The sequence below is a fragment of the Lepisosteus platostomus genome, chromosome 13 (genome assembly GCF_059453375.1).
Source record: "Lepisosteus platostomus isolate fLepPlt1 chromosome 13, fLepPlt1.hap1, whole genome shotgun sequence".
Taxonomy (NCBI): Eukaryota; Metazoa; Chordata; class Actinopteri; order Semionotiformes; family Lepisosteidae; genus Lepisosteus; species Lepisosteus platostomus.
Window position 1 is genome coordinate 40,189,357 of NC_142623.1, and position 15,628 is coordinate 40,204,984.

A 15,628-nucleotide genomic window follows, 5' to 3' on the forward strand; every position below is an offset into this window, starting at 1 on the left:
CTGAAACTTCGCTTTTAAAGGCCGAGAAAAAAAAATAATGTAATACCTTATTGTAAGTGGTGCATGGGTGTTGAAATCATTAAGAATAACTTATGGCTTGTTAGGCTGCATTGCAGTATTGCTGCCATTTCTTAATTGTGTCACTTGGAACATTTCAAACAGGATATTCTGACTGCAGTTCTTTATCATTTTAATTTCACTGCAGCAAAATCTGTGGTTCACTCCAGTTCAACAGGGCTTCATTGTCTTACTCAGCTGGTAATTACTGGAAAGTCTTTTGCCATAAAAAAGAGAGTAACTACCAATGTGAAAACCACAGGGAAACCTTACATGAAAATAGCCCTGCCCAAGCTAGGAGTAAGTAAGATTGTAGAGAACCACCAATATAAAAGAAGGTGTTTGATTAAGTATTATTGGGAAAAAAAACACATTTAATGAGCATTACCAGCATAAACCATTTTAATAAACGTCTGTACTTACACATTGATCCATTTTATATATTTTAAGGTACATTCATATAAAACAGTTTGACTTTAAATTACAAAAGAATATTACCACAGCAATAAAACACAGCATTAAATGCAGGACAATACATTCATAATATTAAACCGATTGTCCATTTATAAAAAAAAGAAAAGAACATGAGTTGCTAAATGACCGTTTCCCATAGAATTCAGGTTATATTTCAGTAATATTTTCACAAAATTAAATTGAATTTTTGTGTCTTGCGATTCTTCATTTTCAGTACTCAATGTTCCTATCATTCTTATATATACAAATAGACAGGTGACAATGTGCTCATTTGTTTTTTTGCGTGATATTTTATAGTTAAGCATCATCTTTAAAAGAATAAAAATACCCATAATTGTCTTAACCAATACCCATGCACTGGTTACTGTAATTCCATTTTACTTCAATAGGTAGATGAATATGAACATGTTTAGAAATGTTAAGAAGATTAGTTAGATTCATCACACCAATTGGAGCAAATCCTTTTACATTGTGCATTTTTCACTTCACCAAATACTGTACTCTTCCTACCAATATGTTCTCTCAAATGCACTTGAAATCAATATCTAAATGGACTTGAAGTTATTTTTTTAATTGAAATAGACAGAAACCCAATCATCATTTGTCTAAATAGCAACAAGAGAAATTCTTACTATTCATTTGGACTGCAACTGATGAATTTTTTTGTTGTTTTGAAAATGCATTTGTTTGGTCAGCTTACTCACCCTGGGATATTTGCTAAGTGAAACAGCAGTTGGCAAGCTGTTGGATCTTTTTCTCAAGCTTTTACAAATGTTGTATTCTCCAAAGGGCAATTCTGTCTCTGCTCTTGAATCTCATGAACTAGTGGACCTCCGCTGAACTCATAAAAATGACGCAGAACGAATTTTCAGTAAACATTTGAAATATAAAGTTATTACGCATGAACACTCCTGTCATTCGGGGTGTACTATTTTCTCTCACTTTCTGATCATGTACCATTTCGTTTTCTTTCCCTCAGGTGGCTAACCTTACCTTTCCTTTTCGTTCTTTGCAGAAATACACAACAACTTGTTTCAACAGTTCAAGTAGGCTGTAAAGGAACAGGTAAAGGTTTATTCCATGCTGAAAAGAGAAGAAAAGAAACACAACGTTTCAGCTTCGGATGTCCTTCGGGTGATAGTTCCCCATTTTGCCTTACAAAAGTAGCTGTGGTAGACCGATTCAAGAAGCGGCTGCAGTTTCAGTCGATTTACCACTAGATGCCGCTATTCAGCCTCTTATACTTGTAAATAGCTACAGTGGGATTTCTTATCTATTGTGTGCATGTAAGCTTTTGTTTGGTATTCAATGGGAATGGAGCTACTGGAGCTGGAGTTTGTTTTCAGTGCTGAAATTCATTGTTGTTGATATACAATCTGAAAAGGATGATAATACAGCCTCCTGGATTCTACTTCTTGGCTAACATTTTGGTTTGGTTTGGTTTGGCTGTCACAGTAGCCTTTTAACTTTATGGGTGTTTAGAAAGGAAAAAAAATGTTGGTGATGAGGAACACCTGAAATTGAGCCAAATAGATCTGCTTGGTAGACAGAATGGATTCGCTGCTATAAACACACTGGCTGCTCATGTACAGTTTGCTTTGAGTTGTAAAAATCACACACATGGTTTCCTTCTGCCTAACCCAAGCTGTATTCAAGTCTCAGTTTTAATAATAGTAGAAAACATTAGTAGAAGCTTTGAATAAATTGTTGATGATCATAACATACATTTCTTGGAACTCTTGATTGTGTTTGAAATATCTAAGCCATTTCCACCGCGGTGTATTTCCACATCAATAGAAAGGAAATTTTAGCATTGGCTGTAGTATGCCTCCTTGTCTTCTGTAAATAACAAAAATAGTTTCTTTGTAGTGTAAATTATGCCCTCTCACATAAATTCCCTTTGTGACTTATCACCAAGGAGCAGACTGTCCCCCAACCCTTGCTTGCTGAAATTGTTTCAAGACTGCTGTTCAAGACATGACTCCTATAACACAGAGGGCATTTAATGTATTTGTAGAAAATAAACAAAGTAGAAAACATTCTGAGATTCATAATTAGAGCCTGTGTCCATGCATGACCTATTTACATTTCTTTTTATCTGCTTTTTGCTTTCTTTTACTTTTCCTTCTGGAAATGCAGAAAGAATGTTTCCTGAGAAGACAAACTGCTGTGTATTTTTTCTCAATTTCTCAGTAATGCTATAACTCTTTCATTCTGTAACATTCTGTGGGCAATATACAACAAAATAGTTCAAATGGATATCTGTAGATATTTGACTTTTGCTGGCTAGAGCTCTTGTTTCCTCCATTTCAAATTCTTTATGTGATTTATTGGTGCCATCTGCTGGTCCCTTCCATTTTCTTTGGACATAATGGAAAATAACTGTAGCAATGCCGCAAACCAATGAAGAGATTGAAAAAGACACATTGCTTTTTGTGAGTGATTCAGTGTGTCTTTATTACTCAATATTTGCTTTTCTGAGATAGGATGGATTTGTTCTGGGGAAAGCCACTTTCTGTAAAACCTCAAGGGAACACTGTTTTTTTAATAAACACATATTAATAGAAGCATTATTCTTCTTTAGTATTCAGTAATTTGGCCTCCCACTCTTTTATTGTTGCAGCATGTCTTACAGGGATTCATAACCCCAACCTGCACACGTAAATAAGGTGAAATAGCCATGACAGCTGCCTTCTGTTGAAATAAGCTATGAAGCTAGCTTGCAATATGCCAGATGAAAAACAGGACCTTTAGCATTAGTATCGTAGCTGGAAGACGTATATTTACATAATTCACTATGTGGAACTGACATTAGGTTATGAATCACAATGACTGAGAGAATCACAATGTACGGTGCTGTGCACTCATTTCACCGTGTCTCAAGGAACTCACTGGCCACACATTTATTTCAAATAATCTATTTGTGGTGCTGCACAAATGAATATGGTAAATACATGAGTTAGACAATAAAGGTTATGTGTAACCTTTATAAAAACATAAAATGTACTTGATATTGGAGATACTTCCAATAAACAATCTACATTAATAACTCCCAGAGAAAACAAAACCAGTCCAGCTGCTGGCAGAGCAGATAGGATGTTGTTTAATGTTAAGCATTGCCAAAGATTTGTTCTTACTATAAACTGGAGGTGTGACGTTGAAATTCACACACATTGAATATACAGTGCCTTGTGAAAGTATTCGGCCCCGTTGAACTTTTCAACCTTTTGCCACATTTCAGGCTTCAAACATAAAGATATACATTTTTTATTTTATGTGAAGAATCACCAACAAGTGGGACACAATTGTGAAGTGGAACGAAATCTATTGGATTTTTGAAACTTTTTTAACTAATAAAAAAATGAAAAGTGGGGCGTGCAAAATTATTCGGCCCCCTTGCGTTAATACTTTGTAGAGCCACCTTTTGCTGCGATTACAGCTGCAAGTCGCTTGGGGTATGTCTCTATCAGTTTTGCACATCGAGAGACTGAAATTCTTGCCCATTCTTCCTTGCAAAACAGCTCGAGCTCAGTGAGGTTGGATGGAGAGCGTTTGTGAACAGCAGTTTTCAGCTCTTTCCACAGATTCTCGATTGGATTCAGGTCTGGACTTTGACTTGGCCATTCAAACACCTGGATACGTTTATTTGTGAACCATTCCTTTGTAGATTTTGCTGTATGTTTGGGATCATTGTCTTGTTGGAAGATAAATCTCCGTCCCAGTTTCAGGTCTTTTGCAGACTCCGACAGGTTTTCATCCAGAATGGTCCTGTATTTGGCTGCATCCATCTTCCCCTCAATTTTAACCATCTTCCCTGTCCCTGCTGAAGAAAAGCAGGCCCAAACCATGATGCTGCCACCACCATGTTTGACAGTGGGGATGGTGTGTTGAGGCTGATGAGCTGTGTTGCTTTTACGCCAAACATATCGTTTTGCATTGTGGCCAAAAAGTTCGATTTTGGTTTCATCTGACCAGAGCACCTTCTTCCACATGTTTGGGGTGTCTCCCAGGTGGCTTGTGGCAAACTTTAGACGAGACTTTTTATGGATATCTTTGAGAAATGGCTTTCTTCTTGCCACTCTTCCATAAAGGCCAGATTTGTGCAGTGTAAGACTGATTGTTGTCCTATGGACAGACTCTCCCACCTCAGCTGTAGTTCTCTGCAGTTCATCCAGAGTGATCATGGGCCTCTTGGCTGCATCTCTGATCAGTCTTCTCCTTGTCTGAGCTGAAAGTTTAGAGGGACGGCCAGGTCTTGGTAGATTTGCAGTGGTCTGATACTCCTTCCATTTCAAGATGATCGCTTGCACAGTGCTCCTTGGGATGTTTGAAGCTTGGGAAATCTTTTTGTATCCAAATCCGGCTTTAAACTTCTCCACAACAGTATTACGGACCTGCCTGGTGTGTTCCTTGGTCTTCATGATGCTCTCTGCGCTTTCAACAGAACCTTGAGACTATCACAGAGCAGGTGCATTTAAACAGAGACTTGATTACACACAGGTGGATTCTATTTATCACCATCAGTCATTTAGGACAACATTGGATCATTCAGAGATCCTCGCTGAACTTCTGGAGTGAGTTTGCTGCACTGAAAGTAAAGGGGCCGAATAATTTTGCACGCCCCACTTTTCATTTTTTTATTAGTTAAAAAAGTTTCAAAAATCCAATAGATTTCGTTCCACTTCACAATTGTGTCCCACTTGTTGGTGATTCTTCACATAAAATAAAAAATTTATATCTTTATGTTTGAAGCCTGAAATGTGGCAAAAGGTTGAAAAGTTCAAGGGGGCCGAATACTTTCGCAAGGCACTGTAGTAGGAAGCTTTTTCTAGCTCCCTATTACCACGTATGATAACACATAATCCAAAGAAGAGAATGGCTCTTAATTTACAGACGTAGAAATGTGAAGTCAACATACCAACAGTATTTGAAAAACTTCACAGACTACAAAAGAACAAAGGAGAAGAGTGGATCCACAGTACACTTTTCTCTTTTCTTTGCTCATTCCAAGTTAAAATCAGCAATGTCCCAGCTCCCTTCCACTGAACAAAATCGGATTTCTTCTAGACCCTTCAGTGAAGAAATGATGGATTACAACTGATACCTATCAGAGTGTTTTAATGTAAACCATGGTTACTATCACTATGTGATCCTGCTAGAGCGTATACAAACAATATAAAAATGTTTTTTTTTAAAGAGAAACAATAAATCCTTTTTGATCAGGCTCTGTAGCCCAGAAGATGTCAAGAAAGATTTGTGGAAGAATGTATTTTATAGTGGTTGCATTCCTAGGCTAGGACCCGTGGGACACTGAGACTTTGGATTTGTGGAAATTGCATGGTTTGTGATCTGTACAACATGGCATTGGGAAATTATGAATTAGAGACACTTTCTCTAGGGTCAGAAGTTTGGCTTTGCACTTGCCAGAAACTACCCCTCATGTGATCTTCTTAATCACCTCCAGGAAGGTCTATAAATTGGAAGCATCCCTCCACTGGCTACTTGTTGGAACAGGAGTCTCAACAGAGGGCACAAAGTTTCAGCTTCCAAATTCCACACTGTGTCTGAGCTAAGGAATCACTGACAGCCTGTTGTGCGCAAAGATCTGTAAAACCCTCTGAATCAAGCTGTTTTGTCTGTTTCTAGTCATTTTATCTGATGTGGCTTTACACAAGGGTTTCAGTGGATGAAAGTTCTTTTGGTATGTTTTTTTTTTATTATTTGTAACGTCTTTTAATATATTCCATCTTAGTAAGAGTCTTTGTCTTTCTGTTCCTTAACTCTCATGGTTATCCCAGTGGTTGCTAGTGCCTGCAAATAAAAAATCCCACCTGTGGTACTCTTTAGAAGATACATGTATTTACATTCCCAGTTTGCCAGCAAAACTAATAAACAAGTTAGAAGATGATAGACATTATGAACATATTTTTACTCTTAGCAAGTTTTCTGTCACAAATGATGAATAACACCTAAAGGAGTCTTTTGCTTACAGCTCTCATTTAATACCTATTTTTCTTTTAATATTATCCAATTGTTATGGATCTACTAGCAATATTTTGCATAAAAGAACCTTATGATGCTATTGTTTTAAAATATTAATCGAAACATGAAGGCCAAACATGGATCAACAATTTAAATATACTAAGTTGCCTTCATAAGTTCTGGTGTTTTTAATGACATATTAGATGAGAAATGTGCAAAAAGTCATATTAAGCAAGACAAGAGTGAGGTGCACTTAAAGAGCTTTAAAGAACATGCAGTCTATCTTTCAGTTTGAAACAAGGAATATCAAAAAATTAAAAAGTAAGAAAATATAAGTTAAAGATGAATGGAAAGTGTATCCCTTGCTCAGATACACTGACACTTATCACACACTTTATATACAGTTTCAACAGCAGCTGTATGCCTTGGAGCTTTATTATTTCACATGTCACTCAGGGTTATTGTTCATGTGGGACTGTAATGTGATTTGCAGGCACTTACAATGCATCAAGTGAGGAACTGTCACTTAAAAAAGGTAAATCAAACTGGTATATTGTTATTTCTCAATCCATTATTGTACTGTACAATTGACCATTGGAAGTGATGCTATGAGATACAATTTATCAAAAACAATTCCAAGCACTACTGAAATATTAAAAAGGTAAACCAAAACTAAGTATGGCAACATACAGTATATGTGAACAACCTACTAGAATGCCACAGACATTAGTACAGTATGTGTGGCCGATAAGGCCTGTGTGCTCAGCAGTTAACACTGACATACACATTAAGCAGGCAGGACCTCCAACAATTTCACTCCATTAAGTTACTGGAATCATACAAATCAGGAAAGATCCAACTGAGCAATAGCATTTCTAACCGGGTATACAGTAGCTACTGTATCAGCTCTCTTATCTACATAATAGAGAGATGAGAAACAATAGCAACCATCAAGAAACAATAAATGAGGGAGGCCTAATTCTTCTCCTAAGAAGCTAATTTAGTTTGGTAATATGGTCACATTTAAAAACGTGCTTTATGATTTTGCTTCTCCTCTTATTCTCTATATATGTTGGATCTTCACATTTTTCTTTATAGTATTTTCTGTTCTCTTCACCCATAAAAAACAGCTTCTGATACAGCATCTTGGAGAACCATACACAAAACAAACAAGGTTTTAATGGGTAACCTGCACCATTAAAGAGCAAAGGCATAGTAATTAGTTCCTCTTATTTTAGACTTTCTGGCAGAAGTCTGAATTGAAGCAGTGTTTTTGCTGTAGCTGTACAAGTTGCAAAAAAAGTAAGCTAGGAGAAGAGAGGCCTACATAAAATTCACCACAATTAATTGTAATTACAAATACAATTGTACTTACAAATACTTGTACTTACAAATACAATTAAAAGTACAACATGATGACAGTGAATTCATTTTCTGTCTTACTTATATACTTATCTTCAAAATAAAGATACAAATGGAAATTATAGGACTTTTTCAAATTGGCCAATTTTTAATTGTAACCTTTCTGTTGTTCTCGTGTACTTTTAGATTAATGGATACAGACAGTAACCTGAACTGCAGAGTACAAATAAAGTCATGTAAAAGAAAATAATTTTGTTATTGTATTATGCATACATTTCACAAAGAGATTGATCATTTTTCTTTGTTTTGGAGTGTTTATCTGACCCCTCAACCCCCCCCCACCCAACTCTGGTTGCAAGCCTGAGGCATGTGGCACAATTGTCACATTGTGCATCACTGAAGAGAGAGAAAATGTCAGACAGTTCATGGAGTTCCACATGAATACATGTCACACGTACACACGCAGCTTATTCATGCTAATTCTACTTGTGATCTGCCAAAGCAATGAGCAGGGGAATTGGAGATTTCATTTCAAATGGACCAGCTGAACAATATGTCTCTTTCTTCAGCTGCTTAAACTCATTCCACCAGCTGGTGGCCATGAAGTATTCATGCCAGATATATTATTCAGATAACAACAGAAACTCTTACCCTGCGGATGTGTCAGGCTTTGGAATGGGGAAAGAGGGGCCTGCAACAATTGCATGGAAGTATTCTGTAACTTACACTAAATTCAGTCAATGTTTTGAGAATTCAGCATTACATTGGCAAAAGAACAGTAAAGGATAAAGCAAATGGTTTTAGAGATACTAATGGGAAACATTATGAACAGGAAATGGCTAATATATTAAATGAATATTTCACTCAGTGTCTTTATTGAGGAATAAATTGATAACAACCCCCAGGCAAAGCAAAGGCAAAGTTCTGTATTAAACAGTATGAGTATAAGTGTTACAGGTATTAGAAGCATTTTAACAAAACTATTCTACTAAATCTTACAACAAATGCTCAAGACAGGAATATTACCACTTAGTGGAAATCAGCGATCCTGTGCATTGACTTTGTAGGCTAAGTACTATAAGAATTAGACTAATTGAGAAAGTCCTGTTTTGAATATCTGTATAATTTTTAAAACCTTATGTGTATCAAACTTTTTGATTCATTTACTCTCTTTTGTGGTGGCTCTGTTGCCCTAGATAACTTGATATATCAAAAATGGAAGTTTTTACCTGAATGACAACCTCAATCACTAGGTAGTCAATAGGTATAAAATTGTGAGACAGTATTTTAATTTAAAGGTACTGAGAGGAATGAACCCTGTTTGAGTTGAGTTTTTTTATATATTTCCCCATCACTGAGAAGATGACATGTGATGAGATAGCTGCTAGATCACATTACATCATCAAGCCTGACTAAAACCATCTACTTCTTTTATGTGAGATCTTGCAGGAAACAGAACAGAGGACAAACTATTACTTAAGCTATTGCTCAAAAATAAATTTATATTCTTTTTCCCACTGATATTTATGCTTTTTCCAAAAAATTAAATAACTGAGTAGGCTGAGTCGGCCTAGAGTTTAGGAACCATTCGGAACCCCCAGATATTATAACGTATTTATTAAAGAAGTTTTTCAAATGCATGCTGCACAGCACACACAGACAAAAGATATTTAAGATATTGCAAAGTTAGTCCAAGTCCATTAAACATGAGCATAAGAAAACATAAATCATTAAGTTGGTGAAGTTTTATGCACGTACATTCAAAGGCGTCTTTAACTGTTCAGCAGTTTGAAGCCTCCTTGTTAATATTCTGTATTACAGCGGGTGCATAAAGCCTTTAGCAAATCATCTTTAAACGTACTTTGAGGGGGAGCTGGAGCCTATCCCAGCAAGCAACAGGCATAAGGCAGGATACATCCTGGATGGGACACCAGGCCATTGCGGGGCACACACACTTACACCAGGGCTCATTTTCCCAGAAGCCACTTAACCAACCTACATGTCTTTGGACTGTGGAAGGAAACTGGAGTACCCAGAGGAAACCAGCTCAAAACACAGGGGGAAAATATAAACCACATACAGACAGTACCCCAGGTCCGGAATGGAACCCAGACCCCAGCCCTGAGAGGCACGACTGTGCTTCCCACCATCATAACTTACTAACTCAAACTCCCAATCCATATTAAAATAAATGTATATCTCCCAGGTGACTCAAGTAGGAAAAGTCCTTGTGTGCAGTACAAATTTAACTGTAAAGTGTAGACATCTTCAGTCTATGCTGTGCTATGTCATTAGCCAATTGTGTAATGCACAACTGGCTGAGCACCACCACCCAGCAGGGCTCAAAGAGTCAGGCAACAGCATCTCCGAAAGCTTTCTAGGCTCTTGTGAGCCTGCAGTGTTATCAGTGAGCACCTAATTCAATACTAACTCTGCTGTAGATGCCCAGTTTAAAATGATGAAAATGGCTCAGCAGCACACATTCTGGAAGAAGGTGCCTGCATTGTTTTCAGCTCTCCTACAATTCTGCAAGGGCCATACTGTATCCCCGAGCTGAGCTGATAGAAATTTGGCATTTCCTTATTCGAGCACGCAAAGAAAAAACAGATGGCCAAGATAAACTGTAAAAAGCTAAGGAACATTAAGTTTTTTGGGTTAAGATTTAATTTGATAATGTCTTTGTAATCTTGTTGGATAATTTTAATGTTACTCCCAATAAAAGCTTTGCTTCCGAAAAACAGAGTTGTTTTGTTTTTTTTTGGACAGTTGAGAGCAAAATTCTTCTTTTTATTGAAAATTTAGAAACCACATTTTTTTTAATTTGAACATTTTCTGAAGCAATTAGAAGTTTCTGTTTCTTGGGGACCCGTCAAAACTGTGGAGAATTTTTTAATGAGTTATTCTTGAATTAATCCTTTTTTTCTGTTGCTTCAAAAGTGCTTAATTTATAAAAGATGGCAAACTTACTTTTAAAGTAATTTGATTCTGTAATTTTTTTTTGTATTGTGCATGTGCTCAGTCTTGCTCTTGAATTCGAGTTGTAAAATACCTTTAGGCCCAGACAAAAAACAAACATGTCTCACAAAATGTAGGACATCTTTGCAGACAGGACTTATACTCCAAGAAAACTCATGTAACACAAGAAGACATGACAGCTCTAGAAATGTTTCAAGTGAAATGATCTAAATGTGAAAAAATGCAAAATGTGTCTTATGTTAGTCTTTGTCTCCACCAAGTGGTATAATAACATACATACACCTAACATTTATCATTAAACTGTTTTCATTGTGTACATTTTATAATAATAATAATAATTGCTTACACTTATATAGCGCTTTTCTGGACAGCCCACTCAAAGCGCTTTACAAGTAATGGGGACTCCCCTCCACCACCACCAATGTGCAGCATCCACCTGGATGATGCGATGGCAGCCATAGTGCGCCAGAACGCTCACCACACATCAGCTCTAAGTGGGGAGGAGAGCAGAGTAATGAAGCCAATTTATAGAGGGGGATTGTTAGGAGGCCATGATTGATAAAGGCCAATGGGAAATTTGGCCAGGACGCCGGGGTACACCCCTACTCTTTTCGAGAAACCCCCTGGGATTTTTAATGACCACAGAGAGTCAGGACCTCAGTTTTACGTCTCACCCGAAGGACGGCGCCTGTTTACAGTATAGTGTCCCCGTCACTACACTGGGGCATTAGGACCCACATGAGACGCAGGGTGAGCGCCCCCTGCTGGCCCCACTAACACCTCTTCCAGCAGCAACCTATAATGCTATGTTAAGACTTGAACCTGCATAAAAATGTCTCCCCCTTCTTGAACTTTAATATTCAATTAATATTTAATGTGGTGCTGCAGTGGTGAGCATTGCTGTCTTGTATCTCTGGGTTCCTGGGTTCAATTCCGTGGGTGCTGTCTGCATGGAGTTTGTATATTCTCTGCATGTTTGTGTGGGCTTCCTCCCACAGTCCAAAGACATGCTGGTAGGTTAATTGGCGTCTGTAAAAACTAGCCATGATTGTGTGCATGTCTGTGTCTGTGTAAGCCCTGTGATGGAATGGCATCCCGTCCAGGATAGCACATGGATTTTATAACTCAGATTTATGGAAATAAAATAGTGCAGGCTAAGTGTCTGCTTTCATCAAGGGTATGGTTGTGACGAAAAAGCAAAGTTTAGATGGTACTGTATGATCATTCTAAAACCTTGTTTCGATTTCACTGGATTTCACTTTTGAATCGAATATGCACTGACCGCATTACCATTTTAAGTAAATTTCTTATGACACTTCAATTTACATGATTCTTATGATCTGATTTAAAGGATACCAGTATAAGAGAGTGCCAAAATATCTGCAGGAGAATAGGAATGCCTCTTATTTTAACTGTTTTTTATTCATCCTAATCGATTGTACAGTTATAAACACACTCTCTACATTGCTCTCAAATGTTTTATTCCAAATATGCAACACAGAGGTTTATTATTTAGGTATACGAAAGAAATTATGAACAAAGTAACAAGATTTTCTATAGATTCAGGTATTGTTATCAAACTAGGAAAGTTTCAGATAATACCAAATTTGAAACATTAGCAATGTCCATTAATTTAGTAAATGAAATTAAAAAAGATACAGACCAAATTCAAGAAAGGCCAAACACCAGGCAGATGACATTTATTGTGGACAAGTGTAGGGTTTGGCACTTGTCCATTCTCCCTTCTCCCTGCTCCCTTCTGGGAACTGTTGTCTAAACTCCAAAATCAGAAGGAAATATAATGAATACATTCTTAATACATCATTAGACAAAATGTGCAATACAAAGCATGTCAATCATTACCCATCTTCTATTTATAGTTTATGTTTTTAATACCTGTATGCAAAGCACTGCCTGGTATTTGCCCAGTCTTGAATTTTACTTTAATCTTCTTTTAAATTTCATTCGTTGCATCTACAGTGATTTCTAATCTTTCTAAATCGGTATTACGTGAAATCTGCCTAGTATACCAACAATACCAGAATCCAGATCCATGCTGTAAATTACGAAGAGCAGAGGTGTTGGTACAGAGCTCTGTGTTACTCCACTAATTGCAATAATCTGCAATTTCCCTCACGGGATCAATAAAGTATCTATCTAATTACATCACCCCAATTTTAACATTCACCTCCTGTTCAGAGAGTTCAGAAAAAAAATGAGTACCACTTGTTTTCTATAAACCAACTTAATTCGAAATTAACCAGTTTTCTTTTTTTTTTACCAAAACCTAGGCTGAATGGTTGTTCTGCAATGATAGAGAGAAGAACATCACAATACAAAGTTATACAATATGCTAGTGCCAAAGATATCTGACTCCAAAGCATCTCATTCATGATTCTATGTAAGAAAAAGGAAGTGTATAAGGCTGAGGAGCTGTTTTACAATTTAAGGTAAGAAACCTGATTTTAAAATCTATTAGCTTTATAGGTCCTCTGACATTAAAAAGAAACACCAAGTTTAAGTTCAGTACTTTATTGCCATAACAACTAATTACATGGAATTTGTTTCGGTGAGCTCATTCGATTAAAGGCATACAATACAAATAGACAACATAAAGCCGATACTGGAATGCATCCACCCACCATCCTAAACAGGCCCCAGTAATAAAATAAAGAACAATAAGAAAAATAACACTGAGGCCTGGTAGAGTGCGATGCAAAGCATTTCAGAATTAGAGTGCAAAGTTTATGCATATTACAGCCTCTGGACAGGTTTTTTTTTTTTAATAATAATAATGTTGCTTTATTAGCCCTATACAATTTCTTGCATTAGGAATTCGTCTTTTCGCATACCCCAGCTTGCTCTCCATGAGACACAGACACACAGACAGGGAGAGAAGTTTGGGGTCAGAGCACAGGGTCAGCCATTTATACAGTGCCCCTGGAGCAGTTGGGGTTAAGGGCCTTGCTCAGGGGCCCAACGGAGTAGGATTCCTCTGCCGGGATTTGAACCGGCAACCTTCTAGTCACAGGCACAGATCCTTAGCCACAGAGCCACCGCTCCGCTGCTGTTATGAAGCCTGGTAGTCTCTGTCTTGACGGACCTGAGTCCTACTAGAGAGGAGGACAGGATGGGGAAAGTTGGTGAGGATCTTGTGAGCTCTGAGTTTCAGTCTGGAGAGGTAAAAGTGGGGCTACAGAGAGTAGGTGACATCCTACATGTTTGGAGGCAACGTACACACCTCTCTCTAGCTGCTTCTTGTCCTGGGCAGAAGTGCTGCCAGACCACACAGTGACAGAGACGGTCACAGCACTCTCAACGACAGATCTGTAAAAGAGGGTTCTTGCTTCCCATGATGCTCCAGCCTCTGGTGAGCTTTCCTGACCATAATGGGTGTGCTGACCTGTGTGTTGGAGATGGTGGTGCCCAGGAACTTCAAATTCTCCACCACCTCTACAGCCTGACCATTGATATATAGTGGTTGGAGTGCTCCTTTGCAGCGCTAATGTTCATTACAAGTTCATTCGTTTAACTGACATTAATTTCTAGGTAGATTAGGCTGCACCATTCAACCCATTCAGCTACTGTACTTCATTCCTGTATGCTGACTCGCCGTTCGTTGTCTGTGATGAGCAAAACACCTCTATCTGCATGTTTAGTGTAAAAATGGGGGTGTAACCAGAGGCGTGATGCTCGCATTGTACAGTATACACAGTAATAATATAAAGGGTACACATTATGGGGTCATGGGTAAGTAAATATATGGTTTAAACATGAAAAAAACATTAAACTGATGTAATGATTAAGCTGTCACAACAAGAAACAATACAGTGAGCCAAGACCGAGTGGCCTCCACTCATTTCTAATTATAAAAATATAAGAAAGGCACTGTCACCAATGAGTTGAAACCACCTAGACTATATACAGAACATTTGGTTGCTAAAATAGCAACCGATTTATCTGAGGGTCTCCCTCAGCTTCACAATCATGGGTGCTTAATTCATGGCATGGAATGACTCAAAAAAATGTAACTTCTCCTCATGTTCCGATTGTGTGTTCTGGGTCTACTCAAGTATATCTCATGTCTGTTAGTGGAAAGCTGGGAATATACAGAACAGGTTTCCTCTGGGAAGCATTCACATTTAAAAATACTGTGGCTCGAACAACCTGCAATGGCCGCCGTCTGCGTTCCAATGTTATCTTTGCATTGAAAGATAATGAAGGTGAGCGCGTTTAGGTCCCTGTCTCATCATTTTTCAAGATTTTCAAACAGTAATAGCTCGGTTCTTTGCGCATATAAAAATAGCCTTAATTAAACTGTACATCTGTTCGCTCTGTTTTTTTTCACTGAGCTATGCCAAACACACTTCTCAAGCGTGACACAAAAATAGGATCACGTCCAGTTCACCGTCGCCACACCTGTTACCGTAATTTACACTGCGGACAATTTCGCAAATTGTGATCTTTTCCGGACGTGACGTCGATTTTAAATCTGTCAGACGAAACAACTATATCACATGGAAACAGGGCTCGTAATCCCTACTGGTGTCCGAAAAATGTCACACAACAGTTATTACCAAATAAACACAATGTTGCATAATGACCACCCACTCTTACCTTCGGCTGTGCATGTTGCTCGGCTTCATATTTATGTCCTCCCTGGGAGATGTAGTGCGAACACGTTTATTCGTGTGAAATTAAACTGGGTTTTGTGACTACTTTTCCCATGGTGCACCTGGAAGAAGAAGAAGGCGAATGTTTCCATGTTGATGACGTA

At 37.9% G+C, this 15,628-nt stretch overlaps 1 long non-coding RNA gene across 1 annotated transcript; it reads right to left on the reverse strand.

Annotated features, from left to right (window-relative positions):
- Positions 1 to 13,367: 13,367 nt before the first annotated feature.
- On the reverse strand, positions 13,368 to 15,582 carry LOC148650610 (uncharacterized). The gene is made up of 2 exons (XR_015926167.1): positions 15,469 to 15,582; positions 13,368 to 13,964 (listed from the first exon to the last, which is right to left on the reverse strand). It is a non-coding gene; the product is annotated as an uncharacterized LOC148650610 (long non-coding RNA).
- Positions 15,583 to 15,628: the final 46 nt, after the last annotated feature.